The sequence below is a fragment of the Pithys albifrons genome, chromosome 20, assembly GCF_047495875.1.
Source record: "Pithys albifrons albifrons isolate INPA30051 chromosome 20, PitAlb_v1, whole genome shotgun sequence".
NCBI classification, from domain to species: Eukaryota; Metazoa; Chordata; class Aves; order Passeriformes; family Thamnophilidae; genus Pithys; species Pithys albifrons.
In genome coordinates, this window is record NC_092477.1 from 188915 (window position 1) to 210000 (window position 21086).

Genomic DNA, 21086 nt, shown 5'->3' on the forward strand with positions numbered 1-21086 from the left:
CAGAAAGTGCCATTTTACAGCCCAGAATTCCAGACCAATGAAGACTCCTCCCAGGGAAAAGGTGCCAGGACAGAAAGCCATTGTGCTTTTTGTAAAGGTAATGGGGCCCCATCATTGGCACCTGAGAGCCCAAGACTGCCACCTTTTCCCTGGACGCAAAGCTCGATGGTGCGTTCCACTTGCGGGTCTAGGAAAGTGCCATTTTTCAGCCCAGAATTCCAGACCTATGAAGATTCCTCAGAGGGAAAAGGTACCAGGAGACAAAGCCATTGTGTATTTTGTAATGCTAATTGGGCCCCATCACTGGCACCTGAGAGCCCAAGGCTGCCACCTTTTCCCTGGGCGCAAATGTCGACGGCGCGTGCCACTTGCAAGTCCGGGAATGTGCCGTTTCTCATCCCAGAATTCCAGGCCAGCGAAGATTTCTCCCTGGGAAAAGGTGCCAGGACGGAAAGCGATTGTGCCTTTTCTAGGGTTAATGGGGCCCCAAAATTGGCAGCTGAGAGCCCAGGGCTGCCACCTTTTCCCTGGGCGCAAAACTCGACAGTGCGTGCTAATTGCGGGTAAGGGAAAGAGCCGTTTTTCCGCCCAGAATTCCAGACGGACGAAAATTCCTCCCTGGGAAAAGGTGCCAGGACTGAAAGCGATTGTTATTTATCTAGTGTTAACGGGGACCCATAGTTTGCACCTTAGAGCCCAAGGCTGCCACCTTTTCCCTGGGCGCAAAGCTAGATGGTGCCTGCCACGTGCAGGTCAGAGAAAGACCTTTGTTCAGCCCAGGATTCCAGACGGCTGACGACTCCTCCCAGGGAAAGGGCTCCCAGGACAGAAAGCGATTGTTCCATTTCTACTGTTAATGGGGGCCCGTCATTGGCATCTGAGAGCCAGAGGTTGCCTCCTTTTCCCGGGGCGCAAAGCACGACAGTGCGTGCCACGTGCTGGTCCCAGAAAGTGCCATTTTACAGCCCAGAATTCCAGACCAATGAAGACTCCTCCCAGGGAAAAGGTGCCAGGACAGAAAGCCATTGTGCTTTTTGTAAAGGTAATGGGGCCCCATCATTGGCACCTGAGAGCCCAAGACTGCCACCTTTTCCCTGGACGCAAAGCTCGATGGTGCGTTCCACTTGCGGGTCTAGGAAAGTGCCGATTCTCAGACCAGAATTCCAAACCGATGAAGATTCCTCCCTGGGAAAGGTGCCAGGACAGAAAGCCATTCTGCCTTTTGTAGGGGTAATGGGGCTCCATCATTGGCACCTGAGAGCCCAAGGCTGCCCCCTTTTCCCTGGGCGCAAAGCTCGACGGTGTGTACCTTGTGCGGGTTTGGGACAGTGCCATTTTTGAACCCAGATTTCCAGACGGACGAAGATTCCTCCCTGGGAAAAGGTGCCAGGACAGAAAGCAAGTGTTATTTTTCTAGTGTTAACGGGGCCCCATCATTGGCACCTGAGAGCCCAAGGCTGCCACCTTTTGCCTGGGCGCAAATGTCAATGGCGCGTGTCACTTGCGGGTCCAGGGACGTGCCATTTTTCAGCCCAGAATTCCAGACAGACGAAGACACCTCCCAGGGAAAAGGTGCCAGGTCAGAAATCGAATTGTCCTTTTCTAGGGTCAATGGTGCCCCATCATTGGCACCTCAGAGTTCAATCCTGCCACCTTTTCCGTGGACGCCAATATCAACGGCGCGTACCACTTTCTTGTCCGGGAAAGTGCCGTTTTTCAGCCCTGAATTCCAGACGGATGAAGACTCCTCACAGGGAAGAGGCTCCCAGGACAGAAAGCGATTGTTCCATTTCTAGGGTTAATCGGGCCCCATCATTGGCACCTGAGAGCCCAAGGTTGCCTCCTATACCCTGGGCGCAAAGCTCGACCATGCGTGCTACGTGAGGGTCCGGGAAATTGCTGTTTCTCATCCCAGAATTCGAGGCCGATGAACATTTCTCCCAGGGAAAAGGTGCCTGGACAGAAAGCAATTGTGCCTTTTCTAGGGTTAGTGGGGCCCCAAAATTGACACCTGAGAGCCCAAGGCTGCCACCTTTTCCCTGGGTGCAAAGCTCGACGGAGCGTTCCACGTGCGGGTCCGGGAAAGTGCCATTTTTCAGCCCAGAATTCCAGACCTACGAAGATTCCTCCCTGGGAAAAGGTACCAGGAGACAAAGCCATTGTGTATTTTGTAATGCTAATTGAGCCCCATCATTGGCACCTGAGAGCCCAAGGCTGCCACCTTTTCCCTGGGTGCAAAGCTCGACGGTGCATACCCTGTGCGGGTCCGGGAAAGGGCCGTTTTTCAGCCCAGAATTCCAGACTAAAGTCAATTCCTCTCTGGGAAAAGGTGTCATGACAGAAAGCCATTGTGCCTTTTCTAGGGGTAATGGGGCCCCATCTTTGGCACCTGAGAGCCCAAGGATGCCACCTTTTCCCTGGGCGCAAATGTCGACGGCGCGTGCCACTTGCAAGTCCGGGAATGTGCCGTTTCTCATCCCAGAATTCCAGGCCAGCGAAGATTTCTCCCAGGGAAAAGGTGCCAGGACAGAAAGTGATTGTGCCTTTTCTAGGGTTAATGGGGCCTAAAAAATTGGCAGCTGAGAGTCCAGGGCTGCCACCTTTTCCCTGGGCGCAAAGCTCGACGGTGCGTGCCACATGCGGGTCCAGGAAAGTGCCGATTCTCAGACCAGAATTCCAAACCGATGAAGATTCCTCCCTGGGAAAAGGTGCCAGGACAGAAAGCCATTGTGCCTTTTGTAGGGGTAATGGGGCACCATCATTGGCACCTGAGAGCCCAAGGCTGCCCCCTTTCCCCTGGGCACATAGCTCGACGGTGTGTACCTTGTGCGGGTTTGGGGCAGTGCCATTTTTGAACCCAGATTTCCAGACGGATGAAGATTCCTCCCTGGGAAAAGGTGCCAGGACAGAAAGCAAGTGTTATTTATCTAGTGTTAACGGGGACCCATCATTGGCACCTGAGAGCCCAAGGTTGCCTCCTATACCCTGGGCGCAAAGCTCGACCATGCGTGCTACGTGAGGGTCCGGGAAATTGCCGTTTCTCATTCCAGAATTCCAGACCGATGAAGATTCCTCCCTGGGAAAAGGTGTCAGGACAGAAAGCGATTGTGCCTTTTCTAGGGTTCATGGGGCTCCATCATTGACACCTGAGAGCCCAAGGCTGCAACCTTTTCCCTGGGCGCAAAGCTAGATGGTGCCTGCCACGTGCAGGTCAGAGAAAGTGCTTTGTTCAGCCCAGGATTCCAGACGGATGACGACTCCTCCCAGGGAAAGGGCTCCCAGGACCGAAAGCGATTGTTCCATTTCTAGTGTTAATGGGGGCCCGTCATTGGCATCTGAGAGCCAGAGGTTGCCTCCTCTTCCCTGGGCGCAAAGCTCGACAGTGCGTGCCACGTGCTGGTCCCAGAAAGTGCCATTTTACAGCCCAGAATTCCAGACCAATGAAGACTCCTCCCAGGGAAAAGGTGCCAGGACAGAAAGCCATTGTGCTTTTTGTAAAGGTAATGGGGCCCCATCATTGGCACCTGAGAGCCCAAGACTGCCACCTTTTCCCTGGACGCAAAGCTCGATGGTGCGTTCCACTTGCGGGTCCAGGAAAGTGCCGATCCTCAGACCAGAATTCCAAACCGATGAAGATTCCTCCCTGGGAAAATGTGCCAGGACAGAAAGCAAGTGTGCCTTTTGTAGGGGTAATGGGGCACCATCATTGGCACCTGAGAGCCCAAGGCTGCCCCCTTTTCCCTGGGCGCAAAGCTCGACGGTGTGTACCTTGTGCAGGTTTGGAGCAGTGCCATTTCTGAACCCAGATTTCCAGACGGACAAAGATTCCTCCCTGGGAAAAGGTGCCAGGACAGAAAGCAAGTGTTATTTTTCTAGTGTTAACGGGGCCCCATCATTGGCCACTGAGAGCCCAAGGCTGCCACCTTTTGCCTGGGCGCAAATGTCGACGGCGCGTGCTACTTGCGGGTCCGCGGAAAGTGCCATTTTACAGCCCAGAATTCCAGACCTATGAAGATTCCTCAGAGGGAAAAGGTACCAGGAGACAAAGCCATTGTGTATTTTGTAATGCTAATTGGGCCCCATCATTGGCAACTGAGAGCCCAAGGCTGCCACCTTTTCCCTGGGTGCAAAGCTCGACGGTGCATACCCTGTGCGGGTCCGGGAAAGGGCCGTTTTTCAGCCCAGAATTCCAGACGGAAGTCGATTCCTCTCTGGGAAAATGTGTCAGGACAGAAAGCCATTGTGCCTTTTCTAGGGGTAATGGGGCCTCATCTTTGGCACCTGAGAGCCGAAGGCTGCAACCTTTTCCCTGGGCGCAAATGTCGACGGCGCGTGCCACTTGCAAGTCTGGGAATGTGCCGTTTCTCATCCCAGAATTCCAGGCCAGCGAATATTTCTCCCTGGGAAAAGGTGCCAGGACAGAAAGCGATTGTGCCTTTTCTAGGGTTAATGGGGCCCCAAAATTGGCAGCTGAGAGCCCAGGGCTGCCACCTTTTGCCTGGGCGCAAAGCTCGACGGTGCGTGCCACATGCGGGTAAGGGAAAGAGCCGTTTTCAGCCCAGAATTCCAGACCAATGAAGATTCCTCCCTGGGAAAAGGTGCCAGGACTGAAAGCCATTGTTCTTTTTCTAGGGGTAATGGGGACCGACATTGGCACCTGAGAGACCAAGGCTGCCACCTTTTGCCTGGGCACAAATCTCAACGGTGCGTTCCACTTGCAGGTCGGGGGAAGTGCCGTTTTTCAGCCCAGAATTCCAGACGGACGAAAATTCCTCCCAGGGAAAAGGTGCCAGGACAGAAAGCAAGTGTTATTTATCTAGTGTTAACGGGGACCCATCATTGGCACCTGAGAGCCCAAGGCTGCCACCTTTTCCCTGGGCGCAAAGCTAGATGGTGCCTGCCACGTGCAGGTCAGAGAAAGTGCTTTGTTCAGCCCAGGATTCCAGACGGCTGACGACTCCTCCCAGGGAAAGGGCTCCCAGGACAGAAAGCGATTGTTCCATTTCTAGTGTTAATGGGGGCCCGTCATTGGCATCTGAGAGCCAGAGGTTGCCTCCTTTTCCCTGGGCGCAAAGCACGACAGTGCGTGCCACGTGCTGGTCCCAGAAAGTGCCATTTTACAGCCCAGAATTCCAGACCAATGAAGACTCCTCCCACGGAAAAGGTGCCAGGACAGAAAGCCATTGTGTTTTTTGTAAAGGTAACGGGGCCCCATCATTGGCACCTGAGAGCCCAAGACTGCCACCTTTTCCCTGGACGCAAAGCTCGATGGTGCGTTCCACATGCGGGTCCAGGAAAGTGCCGATTCTCAGACCAGAATTCCAAACCGATGAAGATTCCTCCCTGGGAAAAGGTGCCAGGACAGAAAGCCATTGTGCCTTTTCTAGGGGTAATGGGGCACCAGCATTGGCACCTGAGAGCCCAAGGCTGCCCCCTTTTCCCTGGGCGCAAAGCTCGACGGTGTGTACCTTGTGCGGGTTTAGGGCAGTGCCATTTCTGAACCCAGATTTCCAGACGGACGAAGATTCCTCCCTGGGAAAAGGTGCCAGGACAGAAAGCAATTCTGCCTTTTCTTGAGTTAATGGGCCCCAAAATTGACACCTGAGAGCCCAAGGCTGCCACGTTTTCCCTGGGCGCAAAGCTCGACGGAGCGTTCCACGTGCGAGTCCGGGAAAGTGCCATTTTTCAGCCCAGAATTCCAGACCTATGAAGATTCCTCCCTGGGAAAAGGTACCAGGAGACAAAGCCATTGTGTATTTTGTAATGCTAATTGGGCCCCATCATTGGCACCTGAGAGCCCAAGGCTGCCACCTTTTCCCTGGGTGCAAAGCTCGACGGTGCATACCCTGTGCGGGTCCGGGAAAGGGCTGTTTTTCAGCCCAGAATTCCAGACAGAAGTCGATTTCTCTCTGGGAAAAGGTGTCAGGACAGAAAGCCATTGTGCCTTTTCTAGGGGTAATGGGGCCTCATCTTTGGCACCTGAGAGCCCAAGGCTGCCACCTTTTCCCTGGGCGCAAATGTCGACGGCGCGTGCCACTTGCAAGTCCGGGAATGTGCCGTTTCTCATCCCAGAATTCCAGGCCAGCGAGGATTTCTCCCTGGGAAAAGGTGCTCTCAGCTGTCAATGATGGGGCCCCATTAACCCAAGATATGGAATAATCCCTTTCTGTCCTAGCAGATTTTCTTAGGGAGGAATCATCGTCCATCTGGAATTCTGGGTTTAAAAACTGCATGTGGCTTGCACCGTCCGGCTTTGCACCCATGGGAAAAGATGGCAGCCTTGGACTCTAAGGTGTCAATGATGGGGCCCCATTAACTCAAGAAATTTAAAAATCGCTTTCTGTCCTTGCACCTTTTCCCAGGGAGGAATCTTCGTCTGTCTGGAAATCTGGGCTGAAAAACCGCAATTTCCCTGACTCGCACTTGCCACGCTCCATTGAGGTTTGAGCCCAGGGAAAAGGTGCAGCCTTGGGCTCTCAGATCCCAAAGATGGGGCCGCATTAACCCTAGAAAAGGAGCAATCGCTTTCTGTCCTGGCACCTTTTCCCTGGGAGGAATCATCGTCCGTCTGGAAGTCTGGGCTGAAAAAACTGCATGTGGCACGCACCGTTGGGCTTTGAGCCCAGGGAAAAGGTGACAGCCTTGGGCTGTGACGTGCCAATGAGGGGGCCGCATTTACCCTAGAACTGGAACAATCGCTTTCTATACTGGCACATTTTCCCTGGGAGGAATCTTCGTCATTCTGGAAATCTGGACTGGAAAAAGGCACGCACCCTGACCAGCACCTGGCACACTCTGTCGAGCTTTGAGCCCAGGGAAAAGGTGGCAGGCTTGGGCTCTCAGCTGCCAATGATGGGGCCCCATTACCCCTAAGAAAGGCACAATCGCTTTCTGTCCTGGCACCTTTTCCCTGGGAGGAATCATGGTCTGCCTGGAATTCCGGGCTCATAAACGGCACTTTCCCTGACCCGCACCTGGTACCCTCCGTCGTGCTTTGAGGCCAGGGAAAAGGTGGTATCCTTGGGCTCACAGGTGCCAATGATGGGACCCCATTACACCAGGAAATGTAAAAATCCCTTTCTGTCTAAACACCTTTTCTCTGGGAGGAATCTTGGTCCATCTGGAATTCTGGGCTGAAAAAAGGCACTTTACCTGACCTGCAGGTGGCACGCACCGTCGATCTTTGAGGCCAGGGAAAAGGTGGCAGTCTTGGGCTCTCAGCTGCCAAAGATGGGGCCACATTAACCCTAGAAAAGGAACAATCGCTTTCTGTACTGGCACCTTTTCCCTGGGAGGAATCATCGTCCGTCTCGATTTCTGGGCTGAAAAAACCACATGTGGCATGCATCGCCTAGCTTTGCGCCCAGGGAATAGGTGGCAACCTTCAGCTCTCAAGTGCCAATGATGGGGCCCCATTAACACTAGAAAAGGAACAAACGCTTTCTGTCCAGGCACCTTTTCCCTGGGAGGAATCTTCATCCTTCTGGAAATCTGGACTGAAAAATTACGCTTGCCCAGAAGCGCTCCTGGCACAATCCGTCGAGCTTTGAGGCCAGGGAAAAGGTGGCAGCTTTTGGCTCACAAGTGCCAGCGATGGGGCCCCTTAAACTTAAAAATGGAACAATTGCTTTCTGTCTTGGAACTTTATCCCAGGGTAGAATTTTAAACCGCTTGTAATTCTGGGCTGATAAACGGCACTTTCCCTGACCCGCACCTTGTATGCTCCGTGAAGCTTTCAGCCCAGGGAAAAGGAGGCAGCCTTGGGCTCTCAGTTGCCAAAAGTGGGGCCGCATTAACACTAGAAAAGGAAGAATCGCTTTCTGTCCTGGCACATTTTCCCTGGCAGGAATGTTCATCCGTCTGAAAATCTGGGCTGAAAAACCTGCAAATGCCACTCACCGTCGGGCTTTGCGATCAGGGAAAAGGTGACAGCCTTGGGCTGTCAGGTGCCAATGAGGGGGCCGCGTTTACCCTAGAACTGGAACAATCACTTTCTGTCCTGGCACTTTTTCCCTGGGAGGAATCTTGGTCCGTCTGGAATTCTGGGCTGAAAACCGGCACTTTCCCAGACCCGCACCTCGACCGCACTGTCGAGCTTTGAGCCCAGGAAAAAGGTGGCAGCCTTGGGCTCTCAGGTGCCTAAGATTGGTCCGCATTAACCCTAGAAAAATAACAATCTCTTTCTGTCCTGCCACGATTTCCCAGGAAGGAATCTTCATCCGTCTGGAATTCTGGGCTGAAAAACCCACATGCGACATGGACCTTTGGGGTGTGCGCCAAGGGAAAAGGTGGCAGCCTTGGGCTCTCAGGTGTCAATGATGGGGCCCCATTAACCCTAGAAAAGGAACAATCACTTTCTGTCCTGGCACCTTTTCTAAAGGAGGAATCTTCATCCGTCTGGAATTCTGGTCTGAAAAACAGCACTTTCCCGGGCCCGAACTTGGCACACTCCGTCGTGCTTTGAGGCCAGGGAAAAGATGGCAGCCTTGCGCTCTCAGGTGCCAATGATGGGACCGCATTAACCCTAGAAGAGGCACAATCGCTTTCTCTGCTAGCACATTTTCCCAGGGAGGAATCTTCGTCTGTCTGGAATTCTGGGCTGAGAAACGGCACTTTCCCGGACCCGCACTTGGCACCCTCCGTCGAGCTTTGAGCCCAGGGAAAAGGTGGCAGCCTTGGGCTCTCAGATCCCAAAGATGGGGCTGCATTACCCTAGAAAAGGAGCAATCGCTTTCTGTCCTGGCACCTTATCCCTGGGAGGAATCATCGTCCATCTGGAATTCTGGGCTGAAAAACCCGCATGTGGCACGCACCGTCGGGCTTTGCGCCCAGGGAAAAGGTGACAGCCTTGGGCTGTGAGGTGCCAATGAGGGGGCCGCATTTACCCTAGAACTGGAACAATCGCTTTCTATCCTGACACATTTTCCCTGTGACGAATCTTCGTCATTCTGGAAATCTGGGTTGAAAAAAGGGGTACCCTGACCAGCACCTGGCACACTCTGTCGAGATTTGAGCCCAGGGAAAAGGTGGCAGGCTTGGGCTCTCAGGTGTCAATGATGGGGCACCATTACCTCTAAGAAAGGCACAATAGCTTTCTGTCCTGGCACCTTTTCCCTGGGAGGAATCATGGTCTGCCTAGAATTCTGGGCTGAAACACGACACTTTCCCTCACCCGCACTTGGCACGCTCCGTCGAGCTTTGAGCCCAGGGAAAAGGTGGCAGCCTTAGGCTCTGAGGTGGCAATGATGGGGCCCCATTAGTCCTAGAAAAGGCACAATCCCTTTCTGTCCTGGCACCTTTTCCCTGGGAGGAATCTTGGGCCCTCTGCAATTCTGGGCTGAAAACTGGAACTTTCCCAGACCCGCACCTCGCCCGCACTGTCGAGCTTTGAGCCCAGGGAAAAGGTGGCAGCCTTGGGCTCTCAGGTGCCTAAGATGGGTCCACATTAACCCTAGAAAAGGAAGAATCGCTTTCTGTCCTGGCACGATTTCCAAGGGAGGAATGTTCATTTTTCTGGATTGAAAAACCCGCATGTGACAGGGAACGTTGGGGTGCTCACCGAGGGAAAAGGTGGCAGCATTGGCTCTCAAGTGCCAATGATGGGGCCCCATAAACCCTAGAAAAGGAACAATCACTTTCTGTCCTGGCACTTTTTTCCCTAGCAGTAATCCTCGTCCATCTGGAATTCTGGGCTGAGAAACGGCACTTTCCCGGACCCCACCTGGCACACTCCTTTGAGCTTTGAGCCCAGGGAAAAGGTGACAGCCTTGGGCTGTCATGTGGCAATGAGAGGGCCGCATTTACCCTAGAACTGGAACAATCGCTTTCTGTCCTGGAACATTTTCCATATGAGGAATCTTCGTCATTCTGGAAATCTGGGTTGAAAAACAGCATGTACCCTTACCCGCCGCTGGCACACTCCATCGAGCGTTCAGCCCAGGGAAAAGGTGGCAGCCTTGGGTTATCAGGTGGCAATGATGGGGCCCCATTACCCCTAGGAAACGCATAATCGCTTTCTGTCCTGGCACATTTTCTCTGGGAGGAATCTTTGTCTGTCTGGAATTCTGGGCTGAAAAACGGCACTATCCAGACCCATACTTGGCACGCTCCGTCGAGCTTTGAGCCCAGGGAAAAGGTGGCAGCCTTGGGCTCTCAGGAGTCAATGATGGGGCCGTATTAACCCAAGAAATGGAACAATCCCTTTCTGTCCTGGCGCCTTTTCCCAGGGAGGAATCATCGTCTGTCTGGAATTCTGGGCTTAAAAAAGAGCATGTGGCATGCACCATCCGGCTTTACGCCCAGGGAAAAAATGGGGGCCTTGGACTCTCAGGTGCCAATGATGGGGCCCCATTAACCTAAGAAATGTAAAAATCGCTTTCTGTCCTTGCACCTTTTCCATGGGAGTAATCTTCATCCGTCTGGAAATCTCGGCTGAAAAACAGCACTTTCCTGGACTCGCAGTTGGAACGCTCCATTGAGCTTTGAGCCCAGGCAAAAGGTGGCAGCCTTGGGCTCTCAGGTGCCAATGATGGGGCCCCATTATTATTAGAAAACGCACAAACGCTTTCTCTCCTGGCACCTTTTCCCTGGGAGGAATCTTCATCCGTCTGGAATTCTGGGATGAAAATTGGCACTTTCCTGGACCTGCACAAATACGCACCATTGAGCTTTGCGACCATGGAATAGGTGGCAGCCTTGGGCTCTCAGGTGCCAATGATGGGGCCCCATTACCTTTACAAAATACACAATGGCTTTGTGTCCTGTCACCTTTTCCCTCTGAGGAATCTTCATCGGTCTGGAATTCTGGGCTGAAAAAATGGCACTATCCCTGACCCGCACAATTATGCACCGTCGAGTATTGCAACCTGGGTAAAGGTGGCAGCTTTGGGCTCTCACGTGACAATGATGGAGCCCCATTACCCCTAGAACTGGAACAATCGCTTTCTGTCCTGGCACCTTTTCCCTGAGAGAAATCTTACTCGGTCTGTAATTCTGGGCTGAAAAATGGCACTTTCCCAGACCCGCACGTAGCACGCTCCGTCGAGCTTTGCGACCAGGATAAAGGTGGCAGCCTTGGGCTCTCAGGTGCCAATGATGGGGCACCAATAACCCTAGAAAAGGCACAACCGTTTCCTGTCCTGGCATCTTTTCCCAGTGAGAAATCTTCATCCGTCTGGAAATCTGGGCTGAAAAAATGGCACTATCCCTGACCCACACAACATGCACCGTCGAGTATTGCGACCAGGGAAAAGGTGGCAGCTTTGGGCTCACACATGCCAATGATGGGGCACCATTACCCCTAGAACTGGAACAATCGCTTTCTGTCCTGGCACCTTTTCCCTGAGAGGAATCTTACTCGGTCTGTAATTCTGGGCTGAAAAATGGCACTTTCCCAGACCCGCACGTAGCACGCTCCGTCGAGCTTTGCGACCAGGGTAAAGGTGGCAGCCTTGGGATCTCAGGTGCCAATGATGGGGCCCCATTACCTTTACAGAATGCTCAATGGCTTTGTGTCCTGGCAACTTTTCCCTGGGAGGAATCTTCATTGGTCTGGAATTCTGGACTGAAAAATGGCACTTTCCCGGACCCTCACGTAGCATGCACCGTCGAGCGTCACGCCAAGGGTAAAGGAGGCTGCCTTGGGCTCTCAGGTGCCAATCATGGGAGCCCGATTAACCCTAGAAATGGAACAATCGCTTTCTGTCCTGGGAGCCTCTTCCCTGTGAGGAGTCTTCATCCGTCTGGAATTCAGGGCTGAAAAACAGCACTTTCCCGGACAAGAAAGTGGTACGCGCCGGTGATGTTTGCGCCCACGGAAAAGGTGGCAGCCTTGAACTCTCAGGTGCCAATGATGGGGCACCATTGACCCTAGATAAAGACAATTTGATTTCTGACCTGGCACCTTTTCCCTGGGAGGTATCCTCGTCCGTCTGGAATTCTGGGTTCAAAAATGGCACTCCCCGAAACCCGCACAAGGTACACACCGTCGAGCTTTGCGCCCAGGGAAAAGGGGTCAGCCTTGGGCTCTCAGGTGACAATGATGGGGCCCGATTAACCCTAGAAAAAGGAGAAATCCATTCATGTTCTGCCACCTTTTCCCAGGGAGGAATCTTCATCGGTCTGGAAGTCTGGAATGAGAAACGGCAATTTCCCGAACCCTCACGTAGGACGCACCATCGAGCTTTGAACCCAGGTTAAAGGAGGCAAACTTGGGCTCTCAGGTGCCAATGATGGGGCCCCATTAACACTAGAAATGGAACAATCGCTTTCTGTCCTGGCACCTTTTCCCTAGGAGGAATCTTCATCCGTCTAGAATTCTGGGCAAAAAAATGGCACTTTCCCAGACAAGAAAGTGGCACGCACCCTTGACATTTGCGCCCAGGCAAAAGGTGGCAGCCTTGGGCTCTCATGTGCCAAGGATGGGGCCCCGTTAACACTAGAAAAATAACACTTGCTTTCTGTCCTGGCACCTTTTCCCAGGGAGGAATCTTCGTCCGTGTGGAATTCTGTGTTCAAAAATGGCACTGCCCCAAACCCGCACAAGGTACACACCGTCGAGCTTTGCTCCCAGGGACAAGGGGGCAGCCTTGGGCGCTCAGGTGCCAATGATGGGGCACCATTACCTTTACTAAAAGCACAATGGCTTTCTGTCCTGGCACCTTTTCCCTGGGAGGAGTCTTCATTGGTCTGGAATTCTGGGCTGAAAAATGGCACTTTCTGGGACCAGCTCGTGGCACGCACTGTCGAGCTTTGCGCCCAGGGAAAAGGAGGCAACCTCTGGCTCTCAGATGCCAATGACGGGCCCCCATTAACACTAGAAATGGAACAATCCCTTTCTGTCCTGGGAGCCTTTTCCCCTGGGAGGAATCGTCATCCGCCTGGAACTCAGGACTAAACAAAGCACTTTCTCTGACCTGCACGTGGCAGGCACCATCCAGCTTTGCACCCAGGGTAAAGGTGGCAGCCTTGGGCTCTCAGGTGCCAATGATGGGGCCCCGTTAACACTAGATAAATAACAATCGCTTTCTGTCCTGGCACCTTTTCCCTGGGAGGAATTTTCGTCCGTCTGGAATTCTGGGCTGAAAAACGGCACTTCCCCGGACCCGCAAGTGGAACGCACCGTCGAGCTTTGTGCCCAGGGAAAAGGTGGCAGCCTTGGGCTCTCAGGTGCCAAAGATGGGGCTCCATTACCCCTACAAAAGGCACAATCGCTTTCCGTCCTGGCACCTTTTCCCAGGGAGGAATCTTCATCGGTCTGGAATTCTGGAATGAGAAACGGCAATTTCCCGGACCGTCACATAGCACGCATGGTCGAGCTTTGCACCCAGGGTATAGGAGGCAACCTTGGGCTCTCAGGTGCCAATGATGGGGCCCGATTAACCCTAGAAATGGAACAATCGCTTTCTGTCCTGGGAGCTTTTTTCCTCTGAGGAGTCTTCACCCGTCTGGAATTCAGGGCTGAAAAATGGCACTTTCCCGGTCCCGCACAGGGTACGAACTGTCGAGCTTTGCACCCAGGGAAAAGGTGGCAGCCTCGAACTCTCAGATGCCAATGATGCGGCACCATTACCATTACAAAATACACCATGACTTTGTCTCCTGGTACCTTTTCCCTCTGAGGAATCTTCATAGGTCTGGAATTCTGGGCTGAAAAATGGCACTTTCCCGGACCCACTCGTGGAACGCTCTGTCGAGCTTTGTGCCCAGGGAAAAGGTGGCAGCCTTGGGCTCTCAGGTGTCAATTTTGGGGCTCCATTAACCCTAGAAAAGGCAAAATCGCTTTCTGTCCTGGCACTTTTTCCCTGGGAGAAATCTTCATCGGGCCTGAATTCTGGGATGAGAAACAGCACATTCCTGGACCGCCAAGTGGCACGCACCGTCGAGCTCTGCGCTCAGGGAAAAGATTGCAGCCTTCGGCTCTCGGGTGCCAATGATGGGTCCCCATTAGTCGTAGAAAAGGAGAAATCCATTCCTGTCCTGGCACCTTTTCCCAGGGAGGAATATTCATCGGTCTGGAATTCTGGAATGAGAAACGGCAATTTCCCGGACCCTCACGTAGCAGACATGGTCGAGCTTTGCGCCCAGGGTATAGGAGGCAACCTTGGCCTCTCAGGTGCCAATGATGGGGCCTGATTAACCCTAGAAATGGAACAATCGCTTTCTGTCCTGGGAGCCTCTTCCCTGTGAGGAGTCTTCATCCGTCTGGAATTCAGGGCTGAAAAACGGCACTTTCCCGGACAAGGAAGTGGTACGCGCCGTTGATGTTTGCGCCCACGGAAAAGGTGGCAGCCTTGAACTCTGAGGTGCCAATGATGGGGCACCATTGACCCTAGAAAAGGACAATTCGATTTCTGACCTGGCACCTTTTCCCTGGGAGGTATCTTCATCCGTCTGGAATTCTGGGTTCAAAAATGGCACTGCCCCAAACCCTCACAAGGTCGAGCTTTGCTCCCAGGGAAAAGGGGGCAGGCTTGGGCTCTCAGGTGCCAATGATGGGGCCCCATTAACCCTAGAAAAAGGAGAAATCCATTCGTGTCCTGGCACCTTTTCCCAGGGAGGAATCTTCATCGGTCTGGAAGTCTGGAATGAGAAACGGCAATTTCCGGACCCTCACGTAGATCGCACTGTCGAGCTTTGCACCCAGGTTAAAGGAGGCAAACTTGGGCTCTCAGGTGCCAATGATGGGGCCCCATTAACACTAGAAATGGAACAATCGCTTTCTGTCCTGGCACCTTTTCCCTAGGAGGAATCTTCATCCGTCTAGAATTCTGGGCTAAAAAATGGCACTTTCCCATACAAGAAAGTGGCAGGCACCCTCGACATTTGCGCCCAGGCAAAAGGTGGCAGCCTTGGGCTCTCAGGTGCCAAGGATGGGGCCCCGTTAACACTAGAAAAATAACACTTGCTTTCTGTCCTGGCACCTTTTCCCTGGAAGGAATCTTCGTCCGTCTGGAAATCTGGGTTCAAAAATGGCACTGCCCCAAACCCGCACAAGGTACACACCGTCGAGCTTTGCTCCCAGGGAAAAGGGGGCAGCCTTGGGATCTCAGGTGCCAATGATGGGGCCCCATTACCCCTACAAAAGGCACAATGGCTTTCTGTCCTGGCACCTTTTCCCAGGGAGGAATCTTCATCGGTTTGGAATTCTGGTCTGAGAATCGGCACTTTCCTGGACCCGCAAGTGGAACGCACCATCGAGCTTTGCGTCCAGGGAAAAGGTGGCAGTCTTGGGCTCTCAGGTGTCAATGATGGGGCCCCATTACCTTTGCTAAAAGCACAATGGCTTTCTGTCCTGGCACCTTTTCCCTGGGAGGAGTCTTCATTGGTCTGGAATTCTGGGCCATAAAGTGGCACTATCTGGGACCAGCACGTGGCACGCACTGTCGAGCTTTGCGCCCAGGGAAAAGGAGGCAACCTCTGACTCTCAGATGCCAATGATGGGCCCCCATTAACACTAGAAATGGAACAATCGCTTTCTGTCCTGGGAGCCTTTTCCCTGGGAGGAGTCGTCATCCGTCTGGAATTCTGGGCTGAACAAAGCACTTTCTCTGACCTGCATGTGGCAGGCACCATTTAGCTTTACGCCCAGGGAAAAGGTAGCAGCCTTGGGCTCTCAGGTGCCAATGATGGGTCCCCGTTAACACTAGAAAAGTAACAATCGCTTTCTGTCCTGGCACCTTTTCCCTGGGAGGAATATTCGTCCGTCTGGAATTCTGGGCTGAAAAACGCCACTTCCCCGGACCTGCAAGTGGAACGCACCGTCGAGATTTGCGCCCAGGCAAAAGGTGGCAGCCTTGGGCTCTCAGGTGCCAATGATGGGGCCCCATTACCCCTAGAGAAAGAACAATCGCTTTCTGGGCTGGCACCTTTTTCCTGGGAGGAATCTTCATCCGTCTGGAATTCTGGGCTGAAAATGGCTCTTTCCCTTACCTGCATGTGGCACGCACCGTCGAGCTTTGCTCCCAGGGAAAAGGTGACAGCATTGGGCTCTCAGGTGCCAATGAAGGGGTCCCAGTAACTCTAGAAAAGGCACAATGGCTTTCTGTCCTGGCACCTTTTCCCAGGGAGAAATCTTCACTGGCCTGGAATTCTGGGATGAGAAACGGCACATTCCCAGGCTTGCAAGTGGCACGCGCCGTTGACATTTGCGCCCAGGGAAAAGGTGGCAGCCTTGGGCTCTCAGGTGTCAATTTTGGGGCCCCATTAACCCTAGAAAAGGCACAATCGCTTTCTGTCCTGGCACCTTTTCCCTCGGAAAAGTCTTCATCAGCCTCGAATTCTGGGATGAGAAACAGCACATTCATGGACACGCAAGTGGCATGCACTGTCGAGCTTTGCGCTCAGGGAAAAGGTGGCAGCCTTCGGCTCTCAGGTGCCAATGATGCGGCCCCATTACCCCTACAAAAGGCACAATCGCTTTCTGTCCTGGCACCTTTTCCCAGGGAGGAATCTTCATCGGTCTGGAATTCTGGAATGAGATAGGGCAATTTCCCGGACCCTCACGTAGCACGCATGGTCAAGCTTTGCGCCCAGGGTATAGGAGGCAACCTTGGGCTCTCAGGTGCTAATGATGTGTCCCGATTAACCCTAGAAATGGAACAATCGCTTTCTGTCCTGGGAGCCTCTTCCCTGTGAGGAGTCTTCATCCGTCTGGAATTCAGGACTGAAAAACGGCACTTTCCCGGACAAGAAAGTGGTACGCGCCGTTGATGTTTGCGCCCACGGAAAAGGTGGCAGCCTTGAACTCTCAGGTGCCAATGATGGGGCACCATTGACCCTAGAAAAGGACAATTTGATTTCTGACCTGGCACCTTTTCCCTGAGAGGTATCTGCGTCCATCTGGAATTCTGGGTTCAAAAATGGCACTCCCCGAAACCCGCACAAGGTACACACCGTCGAGCTTTGTGCCCAGGGAAAAGGGGGCAGGCTTGGGCTCTCAGGTGCCAATGATGGGGCGCCATTAACCCTAGAAAAAGGAGAAATCCATTCGTGTCCTGGCACCTTTTCCCAGGGAGGAATCTTCATCGGTCTGGAATTCTGGAATGAGAAACGGCAATTTCCCGGACCCTCACGTAGGACGCACCGTCGAGCTTTGCACCCAGGTTAAAGGAGGCAAACTTGGGCTCTCAGGTGCCAATGATGGGGCCCCATTAACCCTAGAAATGGAACAATCGCTTTCTGTCCTGGCACCTTTTCCCTAGGAGGAATCTTCATCCGTCTAGAATTCTGGGCTAAAAAATGGCACTTTCCCAGACAAGAAAGTGGCACGCACCCTTGACATTTGCACCCAGGCAAAACGTGCCAGCCTTGGGCTCTCATGTGCCAAGGATGGGGCCCCGTTAACACCAGAAAAATAACACTTGCTTTCTGTCCTGGCACCTTTTCCCAGGGAGGGATCTTCGTCCGTCTGGAAATCTGGGTTCAAAAATGGCACTGCCCCAAACCCGCACAAGGTACACACCGTCGAGCTTTGCTCCCAAGGACAAGGGGGCAGCCTTGGGCGCTCAGGTGCCAATGATGGGACACCATTACCTTTACAAAAAGCACAATGGCTTTCTGTCCTGGCACATTTTCCCTGGGAGGAGTTTTCATTGGTCTGGAATTCTGGGCTGTAAAATGGCACTTTCTGGGACCAGCACGTGGCACGCACTGTCGTGCTTTGCGCTCAAGGAAAAGGAGGCAACCTCTGGCTCTCAGATGCCAATGATGGGCCCCCATTAACACTAGAAATGGAACAATCGCTTTCTGTCCTGGGAGCCTTTTCCCTGGGAGGAATCGTCATCCGCCTGGAATTCAGGACTGAAGAAAGCACTTTCTCTGACCTGCACGTGGCAGGCACCATCTAGCTTTGCACCCAGGGAAAAGGTGGCAGCCTTGGGCTCTCAGGTGCCAATGATGGGTCCCCGTTAACACGAGATAAATAACAATCGCTTTCTGTCCTGACACATTTTCCCTGGGAGGAATCTTCATCTGTCTGGAATTCTGGGCTGAAAACAGCTCTTTCCCTTACCCGCATGTGGCACGCACGGTCGAGCTTTGTGCCCAGGGAAAAGGTGGCAGCCCTGGTCTCTCAGCTGCCAATTTTGGGGCCCCATTAACCCTAGAAAAAGCACAATCGCTTTCTCTCCTGGCACATTTCCCAGGGAGAAATCTTCGCTGTCCTGGAATTCTGGGATGAGAAACGGCACATTCCCGGACTTACACGTGGCACGCGCCGTCGACATTTGCGCCCAGGCAAAAGATGGCAGCCTTGGGCTCTCAGGTTCCAATGATGGGACCCCATTACCCCCTAGAAAAGGCACAATGGCTTTCTGTCCTGACACCTTTTCCCAGAGAGGAATCGACTTCTGTCTGGAATTCTGGGCTGAAAAACGGCCTATTCCCGGACCCGCACAGGTTATGCATTGTCGAGCTTTGCACCCAGGGAAAAGGTGGCAGCCTTGGGCTCTCAGGTTCCAGTTTTGGGGCCCCATTACCTAGAAAAGGCACAATCGCTTTCTGTCCTGGCACCTTATCTCAGGGAGACGTCTTCATCGTACTGGAATTATGGGCTGAAAAATGGCACTTTCCCGGACCCACAAGTGGCAGCGCCTTCAAGTTTTTCGCCCAGGGAAAAGGTGGCAGCCTTGGGCTCTCAGGTGCCCGTGATGGGACCCCATTCACCCTAGAAAAGGAGAAATCGATTTCTGTCCAGGCACCTTTTCCCTCTGAGGAATCTTCATCAGTCTGGAAACCTGGAATGAGAAACGGCAATTTCCCAGACCCTCACGTTATCACACACCTTTGAGCTTTACGCCCAGGGAAAAGGCGGCAAACTTGGGCTCTCAGGTGCCTGTGACGGGGCCCGATTTCCTCTAGAAAAGGCACAATGGCTTTCTGTCCTGGCACCTTTTCCCTGGGAGTAATCGTCTTCCTTCTGGAATTCTGGGTTTGAAAAACGGCCCTTTCCCGGACTCGCACAAGGTACGCACCGTCGAGCTTTGCGCCCAGGTAAAAGGTGGCAAACTTGGGCTCTCAGGTGCCAATGATGGGGCCGCATTACTTCTAGAAAATGCACAGTGGCTGTCTGTCCTGGCACCTTTACCCAGGGAGGCAATTTCATCCGTCTGGAATAGTGGGCTGAAAAACAGCACTTTCCCGGTCACGCACGTATCATGCACTGTCGAGCTTTTCGCCCTGGGAAAAGGTGGCAGCCTTGGGCTCTCAGGTGCTCTTCTAACACGTGAAACTCTTGATTTCTGACAGACAGGAGACATCAGGGCACATATTTCTTATGGTTTTGGAAAGTAAATCATATACATCTAAAACTCCAGGGCTGGAGCTTGCTTTCGCTGTGCAAAGCACTGTTGTTCCTTAGGGGAAGCTCAACGAGCAAAGTGCAACTTTGCTTTGCTAACAAGTGAAACAGTCGATTCCTCTCAGACAGAAGGCATCAGGACACAGTATTCTTATGGCTCTGGCTAGTGCATCACATGCATCAGAGAATCCAGGACTGGAGCTCTCTTTCTGGATGCAAAGCACAGTTGTTCCTTAGGGGAAGTTCAGCTCGCAAAGAGTAGCATTTTTCTGCTAACAAGTGAAACAGTCAAATCCTGCCAGAAAGAATGTATCAGGACACAAATTCCTTATGGCTTTAGAAAGATTCTCATATGCATCTGAGAATCCAGGACTGGATCTTTTTTTCTCGGTGAAAAACAACATTGTTCCTTAGGGGAAGCTCATCTCGCAAAGTGCAACTGTTCGTTGCTAACAAGAGAAACAGCTGATTCTTGCAAGACAGAAGGCATAAGGACACACATTTCTTATGGCTTTGGTAAGTGAATAATATGCATCTTAAAATCCAGGCCTGGATCTTTCTTTCTCGGTGAAAAACAACGCTGTTCCTTAGGGGAAGCTCATCTCGCAAAGTGCAACTTTTCGTTGCTAACAAGAGAAACAGCTGATTCTTGCAAGACAGAAGGCATAAGGACACACATTTCTTATGGCTTTGGTAAGTGAATAATATGCATCAGAGAATCCAGGCCTGGATCTTTCTGTCTCGGTGAAAAACAACATTGTTCCTTAGGGGAAGCTCATCTCGCAAAGTGCAACTTTTCGTTGCTAACAAGAGAAACAGTTGATTCTTGCAAGACAGAAGGCATAAGGACACACATTTCTTATGGCTTTGGTAAGTGAATAATATGCATCTTAAAATCCAGGCCTGGATCTTTCTTTCTCGGTGAAAAACAACTTTGTTCCTTAGGGGAAGCTCATCTCGCAAAGTGCAACTTTTCGTTGCTAACAAGAGAAACAGCTGATTCTTGCAAGACAGAAGGCATAAGGACACACATTTCTTATGGCTTTGGTAAGTGAATAATATGCATCAGAGAATCCAGGCCTGGATCTTTCTGTCTCGGTGAAAAACAACGTTGTTCCTTAGGGGAAGCTCATCTCGCAAAGTGCAACTTTTCGTTGCTAACAAGAGAAACGGCTGATTCTTGCAAGACAGAAGGCATAAGGACACACATTTCTTATGGCTTTGGTAATGAATCATATGCATCTGAGAATCCAGGCCTGGATCTTTCTTTCTCCGTGAAAATCACAGTGGTTCCTTAGAGGAGCTCATCTCGTAAAGTGCAACTAACTCTCCCATGATCTGCTAAAGTGTGACACGGTTGATTCGTGCCAGACAGAAGGCTGCAAGATACATATTTTTTATGGATTTGGAAAGAGAATTATATGCATCAGAGAATCCAGGCCTGGAGCTTTCTTTCTCCGTGAAAGAAACAGTTGTTACTTATGGGAATGTACTCTCGCAAAGTGTAGCGAAGAGTCCCATCTGTGCTAACAAGTGAAACAGCTGATTCTTGCCGATACACATTTGTTATGGCTTTGGAAAATGAATCACATGCATCAGAGAATCCAGGCCTGGAGCTTTATTTCTCGGTGAGAAACAGACTTGTTCTTTATGGGAAGCTCATCTTCCAAAATGCAACTAACAGTGCCATGCTCTGCTAACAAGTGAAAACTTGATTCCTGCCAGAGAGAATACATTAGGGCACTCATTTCTAACGGCTTTTGAAAGTGAATCATATGCATCAGATAAT